We start from the raw sequence: 26,997 nt of genomic DNA, 5'->3' as shown, positions 1-26,997 counted from the left end.
TTTTATCTATATTACAAACCATAATTATCAAGATAATCTGGTATCAACTAAGAAAAAGAATGATGGATCAGTAGAATACATTAGGTATACAATAAACAGTAGTAAAAGACCATAATCATGTCATGTTTAATGAATACAAAGATCCTAACTTTGAGGATAAGAATACACCATCTGATAAGAATGTCTGGGAAAACAGGAAGGCAATTTGGCAAAAAGTAGGAATAAACTAACATCTCTTATCATACCAAGATAAGGCATTTAGAAATGAAGAGTTATATCTTAAACAAATTAGGGAAGTATGGCAACATTTATCTGCGAAATGGATGAAGAAAGTATTTGTGAATAGGGGAAGAATTTCTGAACGAATGAGATAGAATGCATTATGGGAAGTGAAATGAATAATTCTGCTTGCTTGAAATTCAAAATGGGTTGTTTAAGTATAACAACCTACAATGTATATGTTCATCCTTCATTACCGAAGAAGACCATGCCATCAGAGAAATAATGACATGACTTGCACTTGACTTTGTTTTGAGTGAGGGAGGGCTATACAGGTCACCAGCCTCACTTCTCCTCCAGAGCCATCTGAACCCAGTGACCAGATATTCATCAGGATGAGTGAAGATGACCCAGAATGAGGCAATTGGGGTTAAGAGACTTGTCCAAGGTCACACAGCTAGTGAGTGTCAAGTGACTCCTGCACTGGTACTCTATCCACTGTATCACCTAGTCGCCCACTTAGTCAGACTATATACTGTTCAGAAGAGGGATCCTGAAATCAGATGATTCATATATTCAAATTCTTTGGAAAACTCTTGGGGTTATATATCAATTAATTTCTCATGTATTTTGAATAGTCTTTTATTGATGATACTTGATGAAAGCACTTCTTTCCCCATTCTAGTATTTCTTCTAATTTTAAATCCTGCAATCTTGGGAAGAATGATGTCATTTCTCTTAGTGTCTTGCTCAGTGTTATACATAAAATGGGCTATTCATTTGTTGAATGAATTAACTGAAATATCAAATTAACAGAAAAAAATTCAAACTATACATGAAGCATAAATTGTACCAGAGTAAGTCATCCCAGTGGAAAATTACAAAATCAAGAACACAAAATGAGGTCTCACAAGGATCCTACTAAACAATCCCTGTAAAGAAGCTATGATTTATTATCCTGGCTTACTTGTGGGAACTTCCCTTCATAATCAGGTAGGAAGGTAAGTGATTTGTTCAATCACATAAGTGCCAGAGGTGAGATCTGAACTCAGGTCTTCTGGACTCCACACCTAGCACTCCACCGAACCAAGATACCTTTATTACCTGTATGTTCTAGTTTTTGTGGTTTTTTTTTTATAATCAACTAACAAATTATTTTCCTCAAAATATATATTAGAGTGCTTTTTTAGAGGTTGAAGTTGAAACAAGAAACAAGTCTCTCTCTTAGCATGTAGACTGTCCCTTGCAAATCTTGATTCATTTTGTCAGGTTGAGACAGATCTAAAAGGGCAGTGGTGTAAGAAGATTGGTAGGCTGGCACTGGAGGCCCCGAAGTGACCAACTTAACAACCAAAATTTGAAGGAAAGCAGAGCATCTAACGAAAAACTTGTGGCAAGTTTCTCTGACAAGGGCCTCATTTCTCAAACATATAGGGGATTGATCCCAAGTTGTAAAAAAAAAAAAAATAGAGCTATTCCCCAACTGACAAATAATAAAAGGATACCAACAGGCAGTTTTCTGATGAAGAACTCAAAGATATAAATAATCACATGAAAAAATGGTCTAAAAGACTTTTAATTAGAGCAGTGAAAACTAAAACAACTCCGATCTACCATATCACATCTATTAATTTGATTAACTTGACAGAAAAGGAATTTTATAAATGTTAGGGGTGAGGAATATGTGAAAATTTGGACAATAATGCACTGTTGGTGGATCTGTGAATTGACCCAATCATTCTGGAGAGCAATTTGGAACTAGGTCCAAAAGTGCTAGGGTTGGAAGCTCAATTCCATGTGGACAGTCTTGGGCGGGTAAAGGTGGGAACTTCTAAATCTTAGAGTTCTCACGAGACCCCCCAGGAAAAGGCTGGGAATCGAGGTGAACTGAGCTATCTCGTGTATTTCCGCCTCTTCCCGTGAGAAACGTTATGGGAGAGAGCTCTCCCCGCCCTCGAGATTGTCCCGGATCTGGGCACACTATTGTTATCTAACAGCATGGTATTCAGATGCAAACTATGCCCCTGAAGAGTTTAAGTAGGATCAGGAAAGCCTGAAAGCTCTCTTGGTGGGAGGGGCGCGGAGCGGACAGGACACAAGGCTCCGCTTTTCCTCTCTCTTCTCTCCCCTCCCCCTCTCTCCCCACTTACACTTCTACTTCCAATCCCTTATTGTAAGATCTTTGCCTCCTTGGGAGATCTTTCTCTTTCCCTCCTAAGGAAGAATTCCCCTGGACTTGTAACTAGACCCTGAAATAAAGCTCAACCCTTGTTCGACTCTGGAACGTCCTTTCTCTCATACGAGCATCTGGTTTGGCCAACCGAAGACCTCGGGAGGTGAGGTAAGAAGACTCGGGTAGCCCACAGGCCTCTAGGCCTGGCACAAAAGACCATTACAATGGACATATTCTTTAACTCAACTATATTCCTTTTAGACTTGTATTCCAAAGAGATTATTTTAAAAGGAGGTAAGGGAAAAGGTCCTTTCTTTTTATACTGGCAAAGAAATGAAAATTGATGAGGTGTACATGAAGTAGAAAATGATTGACCAATTTGTGGTATATGGTTGTGATGGAACATTATTTAATAAGAAGAAATTATGAGCAGAATGATTTCAGGAAAAAAAGGAAAGACAACATCAACCGATGCAAAATGAAGTGAGCAAAAGCAGGGAAAAAATGTACCAGCAATCATGTATGATTATCAACATTTAATGACTTAGCTATTCTCAATAATATAAATATCCAGGGTGATTCCTTAGGACATACAATGAAAAATTTAATCCACATGCAGAGCAAGAGTTGATGAAGTATTAATGCGAATAGAAGAATGGCATTTTTCACTTTGTGTGTGTGAGTGTGTGTGTGTGTGTGTGTGTGTGTGTGTGTGTGTGCATGTGTATGTGGGTTGGGGGTAGGTTTATGTCTGCTTTCACAACATGACCAATATGGAAATACGTTTTGCATGATTGCATATGTACAACCTATTTCAAATTGCTTACTGTCTCATGGAGGGAGAAAAAGAGAGAATTAAGAACCCAGCTTTTTTAAACTGAATGCTAAATATTGTTTTTACATTTAATTGGGAAAATATTATTTAAAAAGGGAAAAAAGGAGGCTGAAAGAAATGACTAGTAGCATAGTTCCAAAAAACTCATGAAGTCTTATATGAACTGATGCAAAGCAAAGTGAACAGAATCAAAAGAATATTCCAAATAATGACAGCAATATTGTAACAATGATCTACTATGAAAGACTTAGGTACTCTGATCAAGACAATGATCCAATATAATTCCAAAGGACTAGTGATAAAAAAATACTACCCACCTCCAGAGAGATAACTAGTAAAGTATAAGTAGAGAATGAAGCATATTTTTATTTAATGTTCTTTATTTGTGTGTGCATGTTTCTTTTGCAAATATGGCTAATATGTAAATATGTTTTGATTGACATCACATGTATAATTGATATCATTCTGCTTGCCTTAATATACAGGTGGCAGGGAGGGGAAGAATTTGAAAATCTAATTAAAAAAAAACAGGTTGAAAATTGTTAAATGTATTTGAAAAATGTTTAATTATGTGTGTATTTAAGTGGGAGAGTTTGGGGTGCCAAAATTTAGTATTGTAATAGTTTAACATAATTATCCATAGTATTTGTTTCAGGAACTTTGACATTTCCCCCTTCTTTCCATTTACATTGAAAACCCTGCCAAAGACTTACTTAAACAATCAATACATGGCTTATTATATTCAGTGTTAAATCCAACTGCTTCAAGAACTCTGTTTTTCATCAGGAATCCTGTGACATTTTGACATTTTCTACTACTTGTCCAGGTATTTTGTCCTCTAAATAATTAATTTTTTGAGACTAGAAATTACAATTAAAATTGTCAGTTTAGTTTAGTTTTTTGTTTGTTTGTTTGTTTTTGTTGTTTTTTTTTTATTTTCTTTTGCTCACTGAGTATAGATTTTTGAGACATAATTGTCAAATATTTCAGGACCTTCTTGGTAATTTCTGTTTCTTGTCTTTGTGTTGCAGCTATTGTGCATACAATCTATGGTATACAGTTACTAAAGCCTACCTAGTTTTCTTCACTCTAACCAGTGCAATCAGTCTGAAATCTTTTTTCCAGGTTACTTCCTCAAAACTAGACTTACCTTCCTGCTACTTCTCATGTCCCAATGCAATGACTATTGATTTTGAGAAAAATTAATGTATCACCAAAAATCTATCTCTATTTTGATTTACTTGATCTTCTGAGCAATTATAGATGTAGAAAGTAGCCATAAAATTTTAAAATAGAAATAAATATTTCAAAGTAGTGATTAATTTTCAATGAAAAGTTATGACTATTGAGCAAAACAGAGAGAATTAAGTGTTTCTCCAAAAGTAAACAGAGAGACTATTCAATTTATAAGCACTCAAAAGAAGGGAACAAAAAAGATAAATAAGTAAAATTCTTAAAAAGAGAATGAATAATTGAACTAATATTGTCACGTGCCCAGGACAAGATGAACTGAATTCTAAAAAGAAAAGATTGGAGGCAAAACAAAGAATAAAAGAGAAAAAGATGTATGGGAACTAAAATGCTCCAAAGAAGAAAAAATGATTTATTGTTTCAATTATTATAAGTGTATCAATGTTCTTTACTGAGAGGATAAAAGAAAAAAAAAATGTTTTTCCTGTATTGTAAACAAAATAAGTAAGAGATAGATGAGAGCTAGCTATGTACTTTCTAAAATCTGCATAGAGTGAGAAAATAATTGGTATTTTCTTGATTTTCTCTAAAAATTTGAACTATCATGGTAGTAGCAAAGTAAGGAAAATAGAAAAGAAGTATTGGAGAGAGGCAGGGAGGAATTTAAACCTTGAATCCTAGAAGGAGAAATGAAAGGTAGCATCATAACTGATTTTGTTTGGGCACAGTAAGTATGTTAGTTTACTGTGTTTCCCAAATAAGAGACACACTTCCCAGGAAAACATTCCAGCACTAGGGGATAGAGGCATACATGTTCCTATTTATATGACATTTCCAAGAGAGAAGAGAAGACGAAGAATGAGACATAGGTTCTAAGTCTTAAGCTAGTCATTATGCTAAAGGACAGGGTAAGAAGTAGATATGTCATTTGAGGGAGAAGGAGAAGAGAAGGAAATAAGCATTTATTAAGTAACTCCTGTGTGCCATGGACTTTACTAAAAACTTTTCAAATATTATTTCATCTGATCCTTCCAACAATCATGTGAAGGAGGTGGCATTATTATTCCTGTCTGCAGTCAAGGATACCAAGGTAGACAGAAGTTAAAAGGCTGGCCAAAGGTCACATAACTAATAAATGAAGCTAGATATGAACATTTAACTAATTATAATTAGATAACTCTGAGAAGTAGCTATTATCCAAATTTTTAATTTTCTTTTGTTTCTTCAAAGAGGATTTTGTAATTATATTTATAAAACTAGTTGTATCTTGCAAAAATGATGCCCTGATATTTTAAATATTCTGTATTTACTTTAAATGTAATTTCTTTCCACTATTAAAATACATACAAATGTTCTTGTATAGTTATATTTTCTCCTAAAATTTAACTTAATCACTATTTTTTTGCATTGAAAAATGATAAATCTATCTCACAATTAGAATATCAACAGAGAAGATTCCAAAACCACAATCCATTATGAGTAAAACAACTCAAAAGGAAAATCTAAAATAGGATTAGTAGGTATTATGCTATGAAAGAAAAAGAAATCTGCATAAAAAAGATAATCTTAAAGTCTTCTTAAAGACTAGAAATTAGTAAGAAAATGCAGCATAGTGTAAAAGAGAAATAAAACTGTTAGAAGAAAGATTCTGTAAAGAAATTGGACAAAAAAATCAATTCTAATAGCAGAATTAAGGACAAAACCCATTTAAATATCACAGTAGGAAAATTTGAATGCACTGTGGAGAATAAAAGACTTAGAGGACAAAAATATTGAAGTGGAAGGAAATTTGACAAAAGAAAAGCAAAAGGTAATAATGTTAAAACATGAATTATATACAATAAAATGGAATACTAAAGACAATATATTCAGATATAAAGATCAAAAATGTCTGTGAATCATATCACACACACACACACACACACACACACACACACACACACACACACACACACACCCGCACACATTCCCTGAAGGCCAGAGTGGAGAATGTTATAAAAGAAATTTTTCCTGAACTCTCATATATGAAATGATTTAAACTGTTCAGATGAACCCATCAAATACTGCAAAGCTGGAATAGGGGATGGGGTCATAGTTTTGTGTGTGGGAGAGAGGAATATGTCAATTGTGGTTAATTTTAATACCATGTGGCTAATTTTCAAAATTGTAGAATTATACAGCAAATGCTGTAAATAGTCAAAAGAATAACTCAGGACTGTTCCACAACCAGGAAGAATTTTGTATATATCTGCACATATACATTCTAACATACACACACACACACACACAGACACATACACACACACATTTACTTTCTAATGTAGGTGTGTGTATTCCAACATATCCTGCAATTATGAGTCTAATAATCAACAACAATAGATGGTCAAGAGAGACATTTTGAGTTATTCTAGAAACAAACAAACAAATTATATGTCAGCTTAAAAACAGACACAGAACAAAAGGAGCAGACTAGAACAAACTGTATTAAACATCATATGATTTCCTCCCCCTCAAAAAATATAGAAGTTGCAATCAATCATACGATAAGACTGTAAATTGTTAAAATTAGCAACCTAGTTTGGTGTGAGTTTTTGGATCAAGAACTCATTATACAAATGAAATTACAGGTATGGACCAAGCCAAAAATAAGCAAACAAAAACCCCACAAATTTTAAAAACATAACATTTTATTCCCAGTATTTAATTAATAAAACTTTTCCAAATATAGCATTTAATGTTAATAATACTAAGATGTAACTTTGGGAATAATTTCCAAGTACTTTAACTAAATAAATCACTGTTATGTATTGTTGTCATTAGGATTGCTAGAAATTACTCTTATTGGTCTCTCCTACATAATTTTCATCCAAAAATTTATTAATTAGCAATAACATCCTTTTGAAAATAGTGGAATATTAAATTTGTATTGGTAAAAGTTTAATTAATTTTTCATGGTGGTATATTAAGATACTGAGTAGATCAGATTCCCACAATATCTGGGTAAAGCTTTAAAAATGCACTAGATGGAAAAAATAAAAGCAATTATACATATGCCATCCTCAATCTAAATCATGACAGTCAATTAAGATTTAAATTTGAGCTGAGACAAACCATGATAAATGAAGGGTAAATAATATAATCAGGTCTCACAGCTAAAGACAGAGCTAGGGTCAGATCAGTGCCCAGCAGAGAGCATAATACCACTCCACTTGAACAGGCAGCAGAAACAAACCAACAACTATGCATCCTCTTTAAACTTACTAACTAGGCAGTCCATATCCAGCATAGAGCCAGGAAAGACATACTTGGACTAAAGCAAGATACAAAGTCAGTCTATTAACTCTGCAACCCAAGGACCAGGAAGTCCATGACCAAGTCATAATAGGACTTATATCAAGAAAACAGATCTTGGAAGTCCCTGGGAAATAAAGGACATTAGTTCTTTAAAGTGAACTTTTAACAGTACAATTAATAACATCTGATTGTGATACAACATAACTCACAGCAAAAAACAATGTCAACTCTGAATTCAGAATGATCCAGTGAGGAGACAGAAAAGACCAAAACATGAGTCAACAAGAGGCTGAGCTCAAGTGCCCGAGTCCCTGAGGGAAGGTTAGACCTGATCTTAGCCACCTAATTTAGGAACTATTCTCATCTATGAATTTCCACATTTAAACAACCAAAGTACCATAATGTATTCTGAAAAATGGCCAGGACATTTCAAATACAAATTAACTAAATGCCGTGGCTTAACTGATAACAAAAGACATCTATGCAGCTAGTGAGACATGAGTTCGTTTAAGATATCTGAAATTTGAGGAAGGGGAATTCCAAACGAATGAATAAGTGCACAGACAGTACGTTTTACAAAGAAATGCCACCAAACTGACTATGAAATCTATCAATGACTGATTTCTCATCTCTCAAAATATATTATGAGAATATTTTACATACACAAAAAGTAGATACTTGGTAAGAAAGGAAGAGATGGATTTTTTTTTTTTTTTTGCCAAACCACATTTGCACTGGCTTTGGAGTCCAGAGGATAGCAATGTGAATCGCTCACTTTAAGTGAATACCTGAAAAGGCATTAACCTAATAGTTTAAGGTCTCCCATTGCACCTTGGATCATCTCTAGTCATCCTGATGAATATCTGGTCCCCAAATCCAGATGGCCCAGGAGGAGAAGGTGAGGCTGATGACCTTGCACAGCTCTCCCTCACTCAAAATAAAGTCAAATCCAAGTCAGGTCATCATTTCTCTGATGTCTTAGTCCTCTTCAAAAATGAAGGATGAGCAAAAAATGTGAATAGCACTTTCAAACATTCAAATAATATAAACTTGGACAGTTCATTTTACTTCTCTAAGTTATAGTATTTTCATCTGAAAAAGTTAGATAATAACACGTGTGACCTCTTTCACAAGATTGATGCGAGGCTAAAATGAGACAATATTTTAAAGTATTTTGCATATTTTAAAGAATTACATAGGGTATCTATTCCAAAAGTCTTACTATAAATAACTTTATCAGTTAAGCTATTAAAATTTAAAACTGAATTTTTACTTATTTTTAGCAAATAGAGGATATAAATGGTAGCTAAATGGAAGAAGGATGGCTGACAGGTTCTTCTCAAAAAGAGAAATAAAGAAATTGCTGTGTTTAATTTTATCACAACCCCAAAGGCAACAGAAAACACCATTTCATAGGGAATTTGATCATCTTGCTTTGGAATTACACTGGGAATATAATTGAAGTTTCTACTAATATTTATTAAAATCAATAAAGAGGGAAACCAAACAAACAAAAACAGCCAAAAATTGTATGAGCAATTGGATATGACCTTCAAAATTCAAACTATCTTATGTTTTAATATTTAATGTCTACAGTACTAAAGGATAAAATATGAGAGGATATAGATTGCAAAATATGGAACAGTAAGAAGGAATGATATGGCAATCAATCCACATGAATTTATTAAGCATCTCTTATGTCCCAGACATGCATAGAGTTGCATTCTTTCAAGGGAAACAAAACCTAAGTGTGTACAGAATAAAATACAAAAGAAACAACAACAACAACAACAACAACAACAACAACAACAAACAATTACAAGGTAGTTTATCAGGGAAGATTCTAGAATTGAACTTATCAAGAAAGCTTTTTTTTTTTTTTTGCAATACAGTGCTTGTGTTACGTCTGGCAAAGAAACAGATTCTACAAAGAAGGGAAGTCATTTCAGGTGGGAGGGAAAGAGGAAGACTTTTGTAAAGGTACAATGACATCATAACATTGAATGGAAAACAAGGCTAGTTTGGCTTTACTATAGAGTGTAGGAAGGAGAAAATTGCATAATACAGCTGAAAGCATAGGTTGGAACCATGTAAAGAAAGCCTTTAAAAACCAAACATGATTTTATATCTATCCTGGACTGCTGACTACTAACTACTAAACTGCTGTCTACTACTACTACAGACCTGCTATCTACCAACAAAGATAGTGATCAAATTAATAAAATGGTAGAAAAAGAATGATGAAAAAGATGTGTCATGTATTTTAAATGTCAGTATTTTATTTTAAATGTTACTTATTTTAAATTATTATTTTTATTTAAATTTTTGATAGTAATTATATATTATATCAATTATTATTTTAAATATCAATAATTTAAACAAATTATTGATTATGAAAAAACCGATACAGATGAGAAAGCATCATATTATGGTAATTTCATTTTTGTTGCTGAATTTATGTTTCTGAGATTGGTTATTTACATTTTCTAATTTTTGGTCTAGCAATAAGCACTTTTCGTAATTTGCTTTGAAATTAGTCTTCAGGGGGGCGGAGCCAAGATGGCGTAGTAGAAAGACGCACATACACATAGCTTCGAACCCACAACCCATAGAACAACTACAAAGAAGTAACTCACGGCGAATTCTGCACCCAGAGGCCACAGAACATTGGAGCGAGGGAGATTTCTGTTCCGGAGAGACCTGCAAACCTCTCGTAAAAGGTCCTTCGGGCTGCGGACTGGGCGCCGGGACTGGGAGCTGAGTACAGCCCTGCCGTGGCCGCGGCACCGAGAGGAACAGATCCGAGCGGGCTTCAGGGACGGGATCTCCAGCGGCCGCACAAGTACATCCACCCACAGGTGACGGGGGTCTGTGAGAGAGTCCCTTTGGCGGGTCGAGGGGGGAGTGGGGTGCCCCCATGGCTCGGGCCCCCTCGGGAGACAGAAGCTGAGGGGCAGCGGCAGACCAGGGCTCTCCAAGCAGGCAGGAGCCTGGATCCATTGTTGAAGGTCTGTGCATAAACTCCCTGAGGGAACTGAGCCTGAGAGGCAGCCCTGCCCTCACCTGAGCATCTGAATTTAATCTCACACTGAATAGCAGCCCTGCCCCCGCCCAAAGCCCTGAGGCTGGAAGCAGCATTTGAATCTCAGACCCCAAACACTGGCTGGGAGGATCAGGAGGTGAGGTGGGTGTGAGGAAAATATTCAGAGGTCAAGTCACTGGCTGGGAAAATGCCCAGAAAAGGGAAAAGAAATAAGACTATAGAAGGTTACTTTCTTGGTGAACAGGCATTTCCTCCCTTCCTTTCTGATGAGGAAGAACAATGCTTACCATCAGGCAAAGACACAGAAATCAAGGCTTCTGTGTCCCAGCCCACTCAATGGGCACAGGCCATTGAAGAGCTCAAAAAGAATTTTGAAAATCAAGTTAGAGAGGTGGAGGAAAAGCTGGGAAGAGAAATGAGAGACATGAAGTCAAAGCATGAACAGCAAATCAGCTCCCTGCTAAAGGGGACCCAAAAAAATGTTGAAGAAAATAACACCTTGAAAACTAGCCTAACTCAATTGGCAAAAGAGGTTCAAAAAGCCAATGAGGAGAAGAATGCTTTCAAAAGCAGAATTAGCCAAATGGAAAAGGAGATTCAAAAGCTCACTGAAGAAAATAGTTCTTTCAAAATTAGAATGGAACAGATGGAGGCTAATGACTTTATGAGAAACCAAGAAATCACAAAACAAAACCAAAAGAATGAAAAAATGGAAGATAATGTGAAATATCTCATTGGAAAAACAACTGACCTGGAAAATAGAGCCAGGAGAGACAATTTAAAAATTATGGGCCTACCTGAAAGCCATGATCAGAAAAAGAGCCTAGACATCATCTTTCATGAAATTATCAAGGAAAACTGCCCTGAGATTCTAGAACCAGAGGGCAAAATAAATATTCAAGGAATCCACAGAACCCCGCCTGAAAGAGATCCAAAAAGAGAAACTCCTAGGAACATTGTGGCCAAATTCCAGAACTCCCAGGTGAAAGAGAAAATATTGCAAGCAGCTAGAAAGAAACAATTCAAGTATTGTGGAAATACAATCAGGATAACACAAGATCTAGCAGCCTTTTCATTAAGGGATCGAAGGGCATGGAATAGGATATTCCAGAAGTCAAAGGAACTAGGACTAAAACCAAGAATCACCTACCCAGCAAAACTGAGCATAATACTTCAGGGGAAAAATTGGTCTTTCAATGAAATAGAGGATTTTCAAGCATTCTTGATGAAAAGACCAGAGCTGAAAAGAAAATTTGACTTCCAAACACAAGAATGAAGAGAACCATGAAAAGGTGAACAGCAAAGAGAAGTCATAAGGGACTTAGTAAAGTTGAACTGTTTACATTCCTACATGGAAAGACAATATTTGTAACTCTTGAAACATTTCAATATCTGGGTACTGGGTGGGATTACACACACACACATGCACACACGCACACACACATAGAGACAGAGTGCACAGAGTGAATTGAAGAGGATGGGATCATATCTTAAAAAAAAATGAAATCAAGCAGTGAGAGAGAAAGATATTGGGAGGAGAAAGGGAGAATTGAATGGGGCAAATTATCTCTCATAAAAGAGGCAAGCAAAAGACTCATTAGTGGAGGGATAAAGAGGGGAGGTGAGAGAAAAACATGAAGTCTACTCTCATCACATTCCACTAAAGGAAAGAATAAAATGCCTACTCATCTTGGTATGAAAACCTATCTTACAATACAGGAAAGTGGAGGATAAGGGGATAAGCAGAGTGGGGGGGGGATGATAGAAGGGAGGGCATGGGGAGGAGAGTGCAATTTGAGGTCAACACTCATGGGGAGGGATAGGATCAAAAGAGAATAGAAGTAATGGGGGACAGGATAGGATGGAGGGAAATATAGTTAGTCCTATACAACACAACTATTATGGAAGTCATTTGCAAAACTACACAGATTTGGCCTATATTGAATTGCTTGCCTTCCAAAGGGAAGGGGTGGAGAGGGAGGGAGCTAAAGAAGTTGGAACTCAAAGTGTTAGGATCAACTGTAATGTTCTTACCACTAGGAAATAAGAAATACAGGTAAAGGGGTATAGAAAGCTATCTGGCCCTACAGGACAAAAGAGAAGACAGAGACAAGGGCAGAGAGGGATGATAGAAGAGAGAGCAGATTGGTCATAGGGGCAATTAGAATGCTTGGCGTTTGGGGGGGGAGGGGAGAAAAGGGGAAAAATTTGTAACCCAAAATTTTGTGAAAATGAATGTTAAAAGCTAAATTAAAAAAAAATAATAATAAAAAAAATATCTCCAGAAAAAAAAAAAAGAAATTAGTCTTCAGTTTTATTGGAAAGTAATTGGGTGTAACAATTTATGACAATTTCTCTGCATTTGTAGTGAAGTATTCTTTTTTTTATTTAGGTAATGTGAATATTCTTTCTCTTATCTATAAGATTTTTTATTTATCAGTCATATTGTCTTTTATAAAAATCTTAGGTTTATTAATTTTCTAAGTACCTTTTAGTTTCAATTCTCTTCTTTTTAATTTTCCACGTTTAAAGTTCATTTTGAAAATTTTGGTATTGATAATTTGATGATTTCTTAATTTATTTACCTGTAAGCTTAATATATTGCTCTATTTTTTCTTTTGTTGATGCACCTTTTAGGGATATCGATATTCTCTTATAAATTATTCTGTTGGTTACTGCAAATTTCAGTGCAGGGTGGTATTATTATTTTTATGTACATTATTTCTACTGTTTTTTTTTAACTCATTTATTCTTTAAAGCTGAGACTTTAGGACTTTCAGCCTCCAGTCAGGTTTAAATCGCTTCTTCAAATTTCCTGCTATTTTTACAATTTTGATTGTTTTGCATATCCTCTCCATTCTCCCCATTATATCCAATTTCATTACTGAGTGAATTGTGGGTTTCTCTTTTGTCTAGGATTCTTTCCTTGGTTCTATGGCTACAGTCCTCAGACTAGGCTAGAGGCTGGAACTGAGGCTGAGCTGTGCTTCTGAGGTTTAAGCCATTCACACAATTGTTTGCTTATGGGTTTTCCTCTTTTCTTGGTGTACAACTTCTCCCTGAGCTGGCATACTCAACATAGACTGCTTTCTATGCTGAGCAGAGGCAGAAAAAAAAAATGACTCATGATTTACTTCTTGTATTTTCACTTTGGGATTTGGTCCAGTACATTTTCTAGATGTATTTGGAGGAGTAATTTTGGGTCAGGATGGGTGAAGGGAAAGAGCTTGCTACATTTATTAGTTCTCCACCACTTTTGTTTTATCTTATTATATTTATTCACAATCTCCTCTTCTCCTCAATCTTCCTTTACCCAAATAAGTTGCATTGAGGTTCAAAGACCCTTATTCACCTAATTTTCTAACTTTAATTGCAAACATGAAAAATCTTGGCTGGGCAATCATGACCTTTCTCCTTTACACTAAGCTTTGACTTATATGTATTCAGGAAAGTGGTATGGCCCTTTCTTATTTCATCTTTAAATGGGTGATTTAGACAATTATTTTCTATATTTTTTTTTGTCTTGTTCGTTGGTCCCTTCTTTCATGCACTGCTTTCTTATTCTTGAAATGACTTTCACATGAGTTAGACTGAAATTGAATTTCGTTGTCACTGTCTTGACTTTAGATCTCAATACTCCTTCCTCTTTAATGAAATTCTTGCTATATGTGGCAACTATATAGCATAGTGAGAAGAACACCAGGCATGGAGTTAGGAATAACTGTGTTCAAATCTGTCTTCAGATATTAGCTGTGTGATGCTAGATAACACTTAACCATGTTTACCTCAGTTGCTTCATCTAAAAAATAAGTTGGCGAAAGAAATGGCAAACCACTTTATTTTCTTTGCCATGAAACAGTTAGACCCAACTGAAATAACTGAGTAACAACAACAACTTGTTTCTGTGTTAGAACTGGGGTGAATATTTTGTTCTTGTTTGACTTTCCACATAATTGCTATGCCAGGAAATGAATGAATTAATGAATGATCAAATGAATGAAGGAATTAAAGAAAATTCTAAAAGAACTACTATATTCCAAATACTGCATTATATTTTAGGGGTGCAAGAAGAGCAATATTCTAATTAAAAGAACAGCATTCTTATTAATGTAAAATAATTCTTTTGTTGTTTTTTCTTTTCTTGGTTTTTTTTTTTTTTTTTGGTAGTCACACTGGTAGAAAGTGAATGTCCATGGAAATTTTTACTCAAATTTGCAATTCTTTCAGTTTCACCATCTAGCCCCTTATTAGTTATCTTATAGACCCAAGAATTAGGAAGACATTCCCCCAACTCCAAAACTGAGCAATGCTACAGCATATACTGGTTTTGTATCTATTGCTTTCCAGGAGAGGATGCAGGGTAATAGACTAGATTTACTTTCAATTAAATTGAAAGAAATTATTTTAAACTTTCTTGATTGTTAATAAGAGTAAAACAATAATTAGCATCAGTTGCCTAATGCTTCTACGTTTTGGAAACAATAATTTAGTAATACATATATTTGCTTAAGCACAAGAAAGGTATTTTTTATTAAGCACAGCTAATTGCTAAAAGTAAAAATATTGTATTATAAAAATATTGAAAAAAATGATTGTTTGTTTCATATGTTAGGAACAAATTATTAAATTAGAGTTAAGATTTTTCCTTTCTATTTCCTCATTCAGGAACCAGCATCTGTAGGCCACTGTAATGATAATGCGTTTTTACTTACTGTTAATGTAATTTTGCTTCTTAATGGGAAGATCTTTCCCATACATTAATAGGCCCATGCGATCTGCCTAACTCATGAAACAGTCATATGGAACAGAAAGGGGTGGAGCAGGCAGAGGTAGAGCTAGAGCAGAGCAGAGAGAAAGTTAGTCAGAGAGCAGTCAGAAGGAGAGAGAGAAAACAGGCTGGCTGGCTTATATGAGTAAGAGAATTTGTTGCAATTTTGTTCAAGGGAAGCTGATTGTGTATTGCTTAAGGGAGCTGGTTTGTGGGAAACCTAACAGAGGGAAGGCTTGGAGGTACTGTTGCCCTGTGCACTGTTATTGTATATAGATTTCTTTGTTATTATAATGGAATTGGCTTTCTGGTGTTGGGATTTGACTTTCTGATATTTGAAAAAATGTTTTGGTTCTGTCTTCCATGTGGAGATTCTGTTGTGACTCAGAATTGTACTAGCATATTCATGGCTTTCATAGGCACTGTGAATATTGTGTTAGCACTGCATATAGTGAGGAGGATAGGATTGTGAAATATCAGGCCTCTGTTTGAAGACAGAAAGACTTTACAGGAAGAAATAGATATCCCAGGATGGGAAGATTTACCTTATTCCTCCCTAGCAAGAGAATGAACTAAAAGCATAGGGCTCCAGGAAAATTCAGAACCTATGCTAGAGAAAGGGGGACCCAGATATTTAGAAAGATGTTTGTATGAAATATCAATGGAACCAGAGAAAGAACTGGCAGGGATATGTAGGAGAGGATGGGCTTTGCCAATAAGGTATCATTTTATGTGTAAAAATAGAGGCAAGCTGCTGGAAGAGAAAGTTCAAATGGAAAGGGAGTTGACTGGTTTGCATGGGAAGAGTTTTATGCTGCAGCATTCAGACTTTCCTTTAAAAGAGCAAGCTGGAAAATCTCAGGTGATTGAAGAAAAAGTTATTGTTAGTTTAGCTCACAAAAAAGAAGCAAAAGATGAATGAAGCCCTTGTATAGGCTGGACTCAATTGGGGCCCAAACACCTGCCAGGAGGATGCATGGAAAGAAAATGAAACAAAGTTAAATGAGGATACTGAAGTTCACTGATACTACAAGAGAATCAGGGAGGCCACACAGTATTTGGGGAGGTAATTGAGGATTGTACTTGTCAGGTAGTCCAGATATCTTAAGTCAGTTGTCCCAACAGAATGGAGAATCTTTGGCATCTTGGATGTTGAGAATCAGTGAAAAAGATGCTGTTTAGCTATCAGATTCAAAGTTAGAATAGACTTACAAGAAAATAATTATTTACTGCTGTGTTGAGAGCAGGGGTAGATTTTTGAAGAAAAGATGGCATTCCAACTAATGAACATAAAAATGTATCAAGAAAAGGGACATGACGTTAGACTGACAAGAGAAATAAGGACTACCCCTACAAATTCTCCTGAAACATTGTATCCAATTTCATCACACTTGCAGGGAGAATAGGAAATCAGCCAGGAACTACTTTGGATTAAGGAAAGTATAACTCTGGTAAGAATGATGATCCCCAAACTGCAAATTAGAAAACAGTAAATAATAGCGAATGAGGCTATGATAGCATGTTCATAGACTCCAAAAACATGGCTGACTCTATATCTTCCCTGCTTCTGGCTATTATCTCCTTGTTTCTTTTTGGATTTTTGTCTGTTCACCTTGTTTGCCAGATTTGTTTTCTGAAGGCTTAATACCTTCCACCTGCAGGTGCCTGATTGCTTAAGCAAGATGTCACCCCTCGTCCATGACTGTGATGTGTCACCCCTGTACCTTGTGTCAGCCAATGTCCAGATGCCAGCTAAAGAACTGCTTTCTCTAATGGGACCTCTTGGGGCAGGGACAGCTCTACATTCAATTTCAACAGAAAGTGGGTATGGAAGAAGAGATATTTGCACTTGGCCCCAAGATTTTGGGCCCCATTTGTTTGAGGGGAGAATGATGAGATGTTTGGCCAAAGTCACACCCTGAGATACTGCTTTATGTGTTTATGTTGTGTAATCCCTGTTATATTGTTGTGAAGATCTGTTCATACCAGTTGCCTAAGATACTGTTTTATATGCTTATTTTCTGTTATCCCTGTTAAAGTTCTCTTGATACTAGTTGCCACATTGACCTATGTAATGGATAAGAAAGATTATGGTTCTGAATGTATTGATAATGTATTTTTGCTTATTGTTAATGTTATTTTGCTTCTTAATGGAAAGATATTTCCTATCCATTGATAGGTCCATGTGATCTCTTTAAGTCACATGGAAACCTGAGTCGCATGAGTCCAGTCACATGGAACAGGAAGAGGTAAAGTAGGAAAGGTGGAACAGGCAGAGGAAGAGTTAGAGCAGAGCTGAGAGGAAGTTAATCAAAGAGCAGCCAGAATTGACAGAAAGAGAGAAAACAGGCTGCTTGGCTCTTGCGAGTGAAAGAACTTGTTTGTGATTTTTTTTTTTTTTAAGGGAGCTTGTCTGTGAATTGTTTAAAGGAACTTATTTGTAGGAAGCCTAAAAGAGGGAAAGCTTGGGGCTAGTGCTGTCCTGTCCATTGTTATTTTTGTATGGATTTCTCTGTTACTATGATGGATTTGGCTTTCTGGGGTTAAGATTCTGCTTTCTGGTGTTTGAATAAATGTTTTGGTTCTGTCTTCCACATGGAAATTCTGTTGTTATAATATTGATGATGTGGTGGGAAATTGTCTAACTACTGAGAAATTGCTTAATTTTTGTTCCCTTTAGTGTATATAACATATGACTATATAATTCATGACAATGATCCCTTGATTTTAATCATTTAAAAACAAAAACAATACATAGTCAGATTTATTTCAAAGTAAATCAAAGATCAAGCTTAGATATTGTTTTAAATATGACTAAATATTTACTAAGCTAAAATTGATACTATATTTTCAGGGAGTATTGAGAAATAAGTCTTATGGAGGTCTTTGAAATCTAGGCAGAGGAAATCTAACTGACATAAGATAGCTTTTTAAATGTTTGTTTTTATTTCCTTATATATCATTAAATGTTGGATGTTAATTATTTTCTGTCATTTGAATATATTTAAGATCAGTCTTCTTTCCTACAATTTATAAGGAAAATGCCATATTCTTAATGTGTGATTTAATATGTAAATGTTTCCTATTTTGGGGGAAGCATCCACAATCCATTTGGAATTTATTTCATATTACAGGTATTTCACCCAATCAGTTTCTTTTTCGAAGTAAGGTATGATTACCTGGCCTGAATTAAGAGCTTATTACTCATCAATTAAAATTCTTTTAGTATTTTTCCTCCCTCTTCCTCTGTCTACAGATAAAACCGACACAAACAAAACTATAGAAATTAAAGTTACATGCTAAAAATAAGAAAATGAAAGTAATAGCAAGATTTCTAATAAAATTTAAAGGATATGTGCCAATGCACTGAATGTTCTCTATGATTTTCACTGGAAAAATTTTGCTCAATTGTATAACAACATAAGGTAAAATTACTGTAGAAGCTGTTGATTTAGTATTTATCATGGCACATAGTGGTTTAAAACACTATAATCTCAATAGACTGTAAGCAATATGATTTTCTGGAACTCAACTGCACAGATGAATTTCAATTTTTATCCAAGTTAAGGCAAAATGAGAGCATGTGTGTGTGTGTGTGTGTGTGTGTGTGTGTGTGTGTGTGTGTGTGTGTGCATATTGTTGTTTCTGTTTCTATAGATCTATGCCCTTAATATGTACTTACAAGTATAATAGTATAAATAAAATAATCTTAGCCAGGGAACTGCAAGTCTTAAAGACATCAATGATTTATAAATAAGAAACACAATTACATATTTTAGTTTATCTTTATTTACAATAATTCAAAAATGACTACTCAATTCTAGTCATTCATTACATCAAAAGACAAAGATATCTAAGGAAAGGGAATTTATCTATGATGAAAATCAGTTAAAAGTATAATTACTGTTGCAATACAGAAGAAAAGGAATCATCGATATATCCCAGTTTTCAGAAATCCTTAAGGTTTTCATAATAATGTCTGAGCTCAAATTAGTTTGTGATATGGAATTCAACACCTAAATTTTTTTTGATGATATTATATATGAAGGTGAAAAAAATTAAATCAAATACAAGGTCTATCACTGCTAATTTAGAATATATCATTCGAAATATTACAAAATACTGAGCTCAAATTAATTTTAATTAATAAGAGACACAGATGACTCCTGAGTACGTGATGATAAAGATATGACAGTTGTCTATTAGGCAAGGGGATGTAGCCAAAATTGAATAGAATTTATCAATAGACAAAACTTTAGGTTTATTTCATATTTCTTATATGTGGTGGGTATTTCTAGATTTGAGAATTCAATAATATACACTGCTATATTTTTTAAACACCATCTTCCACAAACAAAAAAAACCAAATTATATTTTTCTGGTAAACTTTGTCTAAAATATATATTACTCATTTGGGGCTCATCAGAGATTGTTCCTAATGTGTTTTTCATTTCTACTTACACTATAAAATAACATTGTCCTTACATTAAAGTGCTGGTCAAAGAAAAACTACTTTGAAGGATGTCAATTAGTTGAAATGTTACATTAATTTAGCCATCTGATTTTTTTATGAGACTGGTGATCTTGCACAACCCTCTACTTCACTCAAAACAAAGTCAAGTTCAAGTCATGTTATCATTTCTTTGATGTCACTGTCTTCTTAGAAAATGAAGAACCAACACAACAACAATATTTATTTATGATTGTATACTATTATTCCTGACACTATACATAGGTAATATTTCCCAGTATTGCTTTTGTTATAAACCTTGGAAACCAATCACTAGGCCAGTAGGAAAGCAGTTACATCAAAATGTATGCCATACAGTGACTTGTTGTTGTTGTTGTGATGAAAGAGTGAAGCAAGAACCTGCTTCCCACTCCTAGGGCATTTCCATTTACATCCATTTTTCTCTCCATATTTTGCTCACCTAGTTTTCTTCCATCCTGTCCAACCATCATTTCCTATTTCCTTTGTTATTCTTCTTTCTCTTTTCATCTCCTAACTAACCATGTGCATTTCCAGAGGTTTAAGTCCATTTTCTCCCTGTGTAGGTCTAATCTAATTTCATGATCTCAGTTATGCTGATATCTCTCAAATTTTGATCTCCAGTTTTACTATTCTATCTCTACTTAGTTTTATATTTCTATCTGCCCACGAAGTATTAGCAAACAAACGCACCAAGGATCACATCAAGGTTAGCTTGTTCAAAGCTAACTTTATCATCTGACTTGAAAAAAAAAAAAAAAGATTTCCAGCTACAACTTAAACAATAGCACTGCTATTGTACCTACCTCAACAGTCATATATGCCTTTTACCTTACTCCCTACATTATATTGAATATATTCAAAGTTGGAGAAATAATCAACACACCTGTCTTAGAAGAGAAGAAACTAAGGACCAGGAAAGTTTAATAAGTTGGCCAGTGCAAGCCACTTAAATAACAAGCATCAAGACCTGGAATTAATTAGTTTGAGAGGCTGCCTTGGCCCTAGCCAAAGTAACTTTCACCCCCAGGAGAGTGGGAGGTTGTTGGGGGTTTGAGCTTGGGAAGACTGAGGGAGACTATGCTGATAAGGAACACCAGATCCAGCTGTGCTGTGAGGAGCAACTGGGGTGAGAAGGAACCAAAGCACGACCTGTGAGTACAGAAGCAGGGGGGCAGAAAGCCTCTAGTTGTAGGCACTTACAGAAGCCCCCAAAGACTAAAGTCAAATGGTCACCTACCTAAAAAAAATTTATAGAATAGCTTTAAAATGACTTTAAATTTCAGATGACAGAGATGGAGGAAAAACCAAAAAAAAAAAAATAATAATCCAAGAAAAACCAAGAAAGTTATGAAAGGAAAGTGAAACAATTAGAAAAGGAGATCTAGAATCTTAAGAAAGAAAATGACATCTTTAAAATTAGAATTGGGCAAAGTGAAGCCAGCAAAATTATAAGAGATGGAAAAATAATTAAACAAATAATTAATCATGAAAAAATAGAAGAGAAACTGAAATACCTTACAAAAAACAATAGATCTGGAGAATATATCAAGAAGAGAAAATTTAAAAGTATTTGGGCTAACTGTAAATGATGATAAAAAAAGAATCTTATACAGTAATACGAGAAATAATTAAAGAAAATTGTCCTGAAGCATTAGGACAAGGGGTGGGTAGGGAGTAGAAAAAGAAAACAAAATCTATGAATTGCCACTTGAAAGAGATCTTTCAGGAAAGCTCGTGGAAATATCATAGTGGAATTCCAAAATCCCCAGCTCAAGGATAAAATATTAAAAGCATCAAGATTAAAACAATTTAAACATGATGGAGCCACAAATAGAATTACACAAGACCTAGCAGCAGAAACATTAAAGGACTGCAGGTTTGGGAGCATAATATATCAAAGAGCGAAAGAACTGGGGCTCAGGTAAAAATATCACACCCTGCAAAGTTAAGTATTAGTTAGAATGAAAAAAGCAGACATTTGATAAACTCTCAGACTTTCAAGACTTCATTAACAAAAATCCTGAATTTAAGAGATGATTTGACAAATAGAACCAAGAAAAATGTAAGGTATATGACAAAGTAGATTTCAGGGATTTATATAGACAGACTACCTTTTACATGTGTAAAGTGTAAAATTTGGATAGCTCATAACAAAAATTGGGGTAAACCCAATTGATATTCATTTTAAAAGTAAATTCATGTAGTAATAGTTAAACAGTAATTATTTTATAAAAATGAAGTTCAAAAGGAAGAATTAGATGGGAGAGAAAGGCTGGTAGTTCTGGTAGCTTACTATCATCAGGAGTAGCTTTAAAAGGGAACAATACATATAAATTTAGAACATTATAAAAATCTTCTAAATTCAGAGGAAATAAAACAGTAGAGGAATAGGCAGGGGGTAGAGGACAAGGGAGGAATCTTTAGAGGGGAGGGTGACTGAATAGGTGAAAAGGGGGATATAGAAGGGGTTTTAGATTTATGGGAATGGGAGTATAGGGGAGGAATCCTTGAAGTTGATAGGCAAGTAATAGGAGGTCAAGGAAGTGGGTAGAATTTAAGTAGAGAAGACAGGAGAGATAGAAAGCAAGAGATATGCATAAACATAGAAGTGAAAGATCAGGTGAAGAGTAGGTTTGGGAAAATAAATGTCTATATATGTATATGTGTATGTATATATACATGTATACATATATGTGTATATGTTTATGTGTATGTATATATATACACAGAGAGAGAGAGAGAGAGAGATAGAGAGAGAGAGAGAGAGAGAGAGAGACATATCTAAACTTCGTTGTAGTCTTCTAGAAGGTTGAAGGAGAAGAGGAAAATAGAACACAGCACAACAGAGAACCAAAGAACTCACAAGGAAATAAAGAAAAGAGGGATAATTTTCAACACAACAAGTACTATTTGTCATACAGGCTTTCTAGAAATGAAAATATATTGCTACATAATTTGAATCCTGTCTTATGCTCTGCTATGTACATGACACTTTTTTTCTTTTTTATTTTGTATTTGCTTTCCAATATTTAGGTTTATGATATGTTTTTGTTTCTTTTCTGTATTCTGTATTTGTGTTCTGGTATCTGAATCTAAATAAAATTTTTAAAAAATAAAGAATTATAAATATGGATGAGATCATAGATGAATAAAATATCAAATGACAAAGCTGTATTAGTTTCTTTTTTCTGACAGTCACTGATGACAATTCAATTTCCTTATTTCAATTATCATTTTCCTTTGTCTCTTTCTATTTTCATTTTGCCAAATATAAAAGCTGTATTTCCAATGACTGGTCAATTCAGTAGTGTAACACTTTTCAAACACACTTTTCAACATAATTGTAAATCGAAAGACTTGTGCCATTGATTCAATACAACAGAAGAGAAGTGGATTGGCTCAATTGGAGAGTGGTGAAGACCAAAAGGAGAGCAGTTAGCAAAGAACTGACTTTATATTTTATAGATGTTTACTAATAGATCTATGGATCTATGGATCTACCAACATGTGCCTTCCAAATTTATGAGTTACCCCAAATATATATTTGCTTGTTTGTTTGTTTTTTTTTTCTCTTCTGTGTCCTTGCCTGACAGGTTTCTTTGTTTACCAACTCTTTCCAGTTATATACTAAGTACATTATTTGAGTTTGTGGCCTGTTTTCATGTGTGAGTCATGTTGTACTTATTCCTACATTCATTCTAATATATGAGTATCTGTGGCATTGCCATTTTTTATTGTTTTGTTTAAAAAACGTCTTTTTTATGAGATGGTATTTATTTATGTATAAATGGAAGCACATCAATAGGGGTGCAAAAGTTTAAGTGGAGAATATAGGCATTATCTTCACCCACAACAGGGTAATTTCTAGGACTAGGTGAGATTTTTAGGTATACCCATGTGGTGGTAGTATTGTCTAGATCCTATTCCTACCAATGTGACGTCAGGTTTGAGTACGTGAGCCAACTCAGAGAGAGAGAAAATGTGTAAAGGGTAGATATTGTGATGTCCATATAAAAAGATGTACCCCACACTCATTACATTGTGGAAACTCATGCTAGGTATACCATATTTAATTTGTCTTTGTAAATGGAAATTTGATACAAAATAAGTAAAAACTAACAGTAGGAGCGAGGTAGAGATTGGACACTAGCAGCTGAGGAAATTAGAAAATAATTCATGTAGAATGTGACATTTGAGCTGAGCCCTGAAAGAATTTAAAGATCCTAAGAAGTGCAAGAGAGGAACCAGTTCACTGTACTCATGGAAGAACAAATGACATAAATGCACAAAGATAGAGGAGAGGTGTCACATATGAAGAACAGAAGAAAAGTCTGTCTACACTCCAGTAGACATCAAGGGGAGTATATAAAATAAGAGTAGAAAGCTATGTTGAGGGTAAGATCTTGAAGGGTATTTTTAAATGTCTATTTTGCCCTCTGATTCCACAAACTAATAAAAAATTAATGGAGTTTATTTAATAAAATAGTGACATAAATAGTCTTGTACTTTAGAAGAATTACACTAGTTGCTGTGTGAAGACTGAGACAATGAAATCAGAGTAGGGAGAGTTTCACGGAAAAAAGTATAACCAAGATTATCAAAATTTAGAAAGAGTTAGGGAGGTATGGATTTGAGAAAAGGCCATTTGACTTGAAAATTGAAAGGGTTATGATGATTTTTGGAGAGTAGTTTTAATTGAATAATAAATTCACAAGTCATATTTCAAAGAAATAGCAAGAGAAGTGAAGGTTAAGACAGTGGAGTATAGGTAGAGTTAGTGCAGCTTAGGAACTTTGTCATTATATAGCAGGAAACAATACCTTGTAGTATTACCCAAAGTCCATTGTTTATCACGTTAGGGTTCTTCCTGTTGTGGTGTGGCAAACCAGGAATAACATAATAGAGATGCAAGAGATGAAACGGTTTACAGGTACCTATTTCTTTGGGTTTTTTGTTTTTTTGTTTTTGTTTCTCCTGCTCATTAGTAGAATAAAATGCTTGCTTTATGAAAGCATAAATTCTCAAACATATTCCTGCACAACCTAGCATAAGTTGCATATAAAGGATTTCCTACTTTCTGAGAACCTTCCTACCTCCATTCAGAGAAACCAGTGATTAAGCTGTGAATGCCTTGCTCCCAAATAGTTGTAAATTCTATAACAGATATAAAGGGAACCCAAGTATCAGTTTCATTCTTGTGTCTGTGAGCTTTGAAACATAATAGAGTTTCATACAAGTGGGTCTAACTCAGTTTAACTGTGTGGGTATTTGATACAGAAGGCAACAGTTTTGCCTAAAAGTACGAAATTGGTTCTGACTTATGATATCATCAATGCAGAAAACTGGGTTAACTACCTTGAATGCAGATCAGAATTTCATTTTTCATTTTTTTTCATTGCATAGTATTTTATTTTCCCCCCACAATTTCAAATCAAGAAAATGTTAAGCACTCATTTTTATAATATTTTGAGTTCAAAATTTTCTCCTTCCCTCCTCTTCCCTCTTCTGAAAATGGTAGACATTTTGATATAGTTTACATATATGCCATCATCATGCTTGTGGAACAAGAAATGGATGAAAACTTGTAATAGCAATTTAAAAAGAAAGATCTTTCTCATTCATTAATAGGTCCATGTGACCAGCTTTAATCCCCTGGAAGCCTAAGTCACATGTCATGAGAGGAGCTTGCTGAACGGGTGGAACAGGAAAGTTGGAGCAGAACTAGGAGGAAAGAAGAGCAGTTGAGGCAGAGGAGAGAGGACGCAGACCAGCAGGCACAGTAAGGCTTGTGAGTGTTTGCTTGTGAGAAAGCCCCAGTAGTGCGACGAGGCTTGGGAATGCCTTTGTCCCCAGCAGTGCTAACGTGTATTGCCTTCTTGGCTACCATGATAGATTTAACTTTATGATGTTGAGATTTGTCTTTCTGGTGTCTGAATAAATGTTTTTCTTCTGCCTTCTGTATGGGGAATGTTTTACACTTTGCAATTGAGAACTATGCCAAAATATTCATAGCTATCCTCAGTCTTGTAAATATTGTCTGGTCCATACAAAAGTGAGAGAGAGAGAGAGAGAGAGAGAGAGAGAGAGAGAGAGAGAGAGAGAGAGAGAGAGAGAGAGAGAGAGAGAGAGAGAGAGAAAACAAGTCTTTCTAGATTTTCCTTTCCTCTGTGTGTCTCTCTGGCTGCTTCAAGTGTATTTCTAATAAACAGCATATTGTAGGATACTTGTTTTTGATCCATTCTGCTGTCTGCTTCTGTTTTATAGGAGAGTTCATCCCACTCGTATTCACTGTTATGATTATTGCCTGTGGATTTCCCTCCTTTTTCTTCTTCCTGTTTGTCTTCTTTCTCTTTTAACGTTTTCCCATATCACCAATGTTTTGCTTCTGACTGCCACCTTCCCTGATCTGCCCTCCTTTTTGTCAGTCCCCAACCTCCCCTTTGTTTGATGTCTCCCCCTCCTACTTGGATGTTGGGTAAGATAGATTTCTATATCCATGGGATTGTTTCTGTTACTTCCTCTTTGTGTCAATACTGATGTGATGTCCATCGTCCCTCCTCCCATCTTGCCTTCCACTGTAATAGGTCTTCCTCACCTTTTCATGTGAGATTATTTATCCCCTTCTATCTCTCCTTTTCTTCAGCACCTATTTTGCCCCTCTTTCTCATCTATTATTTTTTTTTGTATCCTTTCCTCAAATACACCTTATCCCCATACACTATGTCTATGTTTATTCCTTCTATCTCTACTGTTAGGGTTGCAATTTTTAAGAACTATAAGTATCATCTTCTCATGGAGGATTGTAAAGAGTTTAACTCTATTGAATCCCTTCTGTTTTCTTTTCCCTTTTTACTTGTTTCTTCTTCCTTTTGGTCTTAATATTGGAGGTTTAAAAAAAAAAAAAACCAAAAACGTTGGGGGTAAAATTTTTGGTTTATTTGTGGTCTTCTTAAGAAGACTTGAAATCCTAATATTTCATTGA

The sequence above is a fragment of the Notamacropus eugenii genome, chromosome 6 (genome assembly GCF_028372415.1).
Source record: "Notamacropus eugenii isolate mMacEug1 chromosome 6, mMacEug1.pri_v2, whole genome shotgun sequence".
In the NCBI taxonomy this organism is placed as follows: Eukaryota; Metazoa; Chordata; class Mammalia; order Diprotodontia; family Macropodidae; genus Notamacropus; species Notamacropus eugenii.
The sequence above is the reverse complement of the archived record's forward strand: the minus strand, read 5'-3'. Positions refer to the sequence as shown.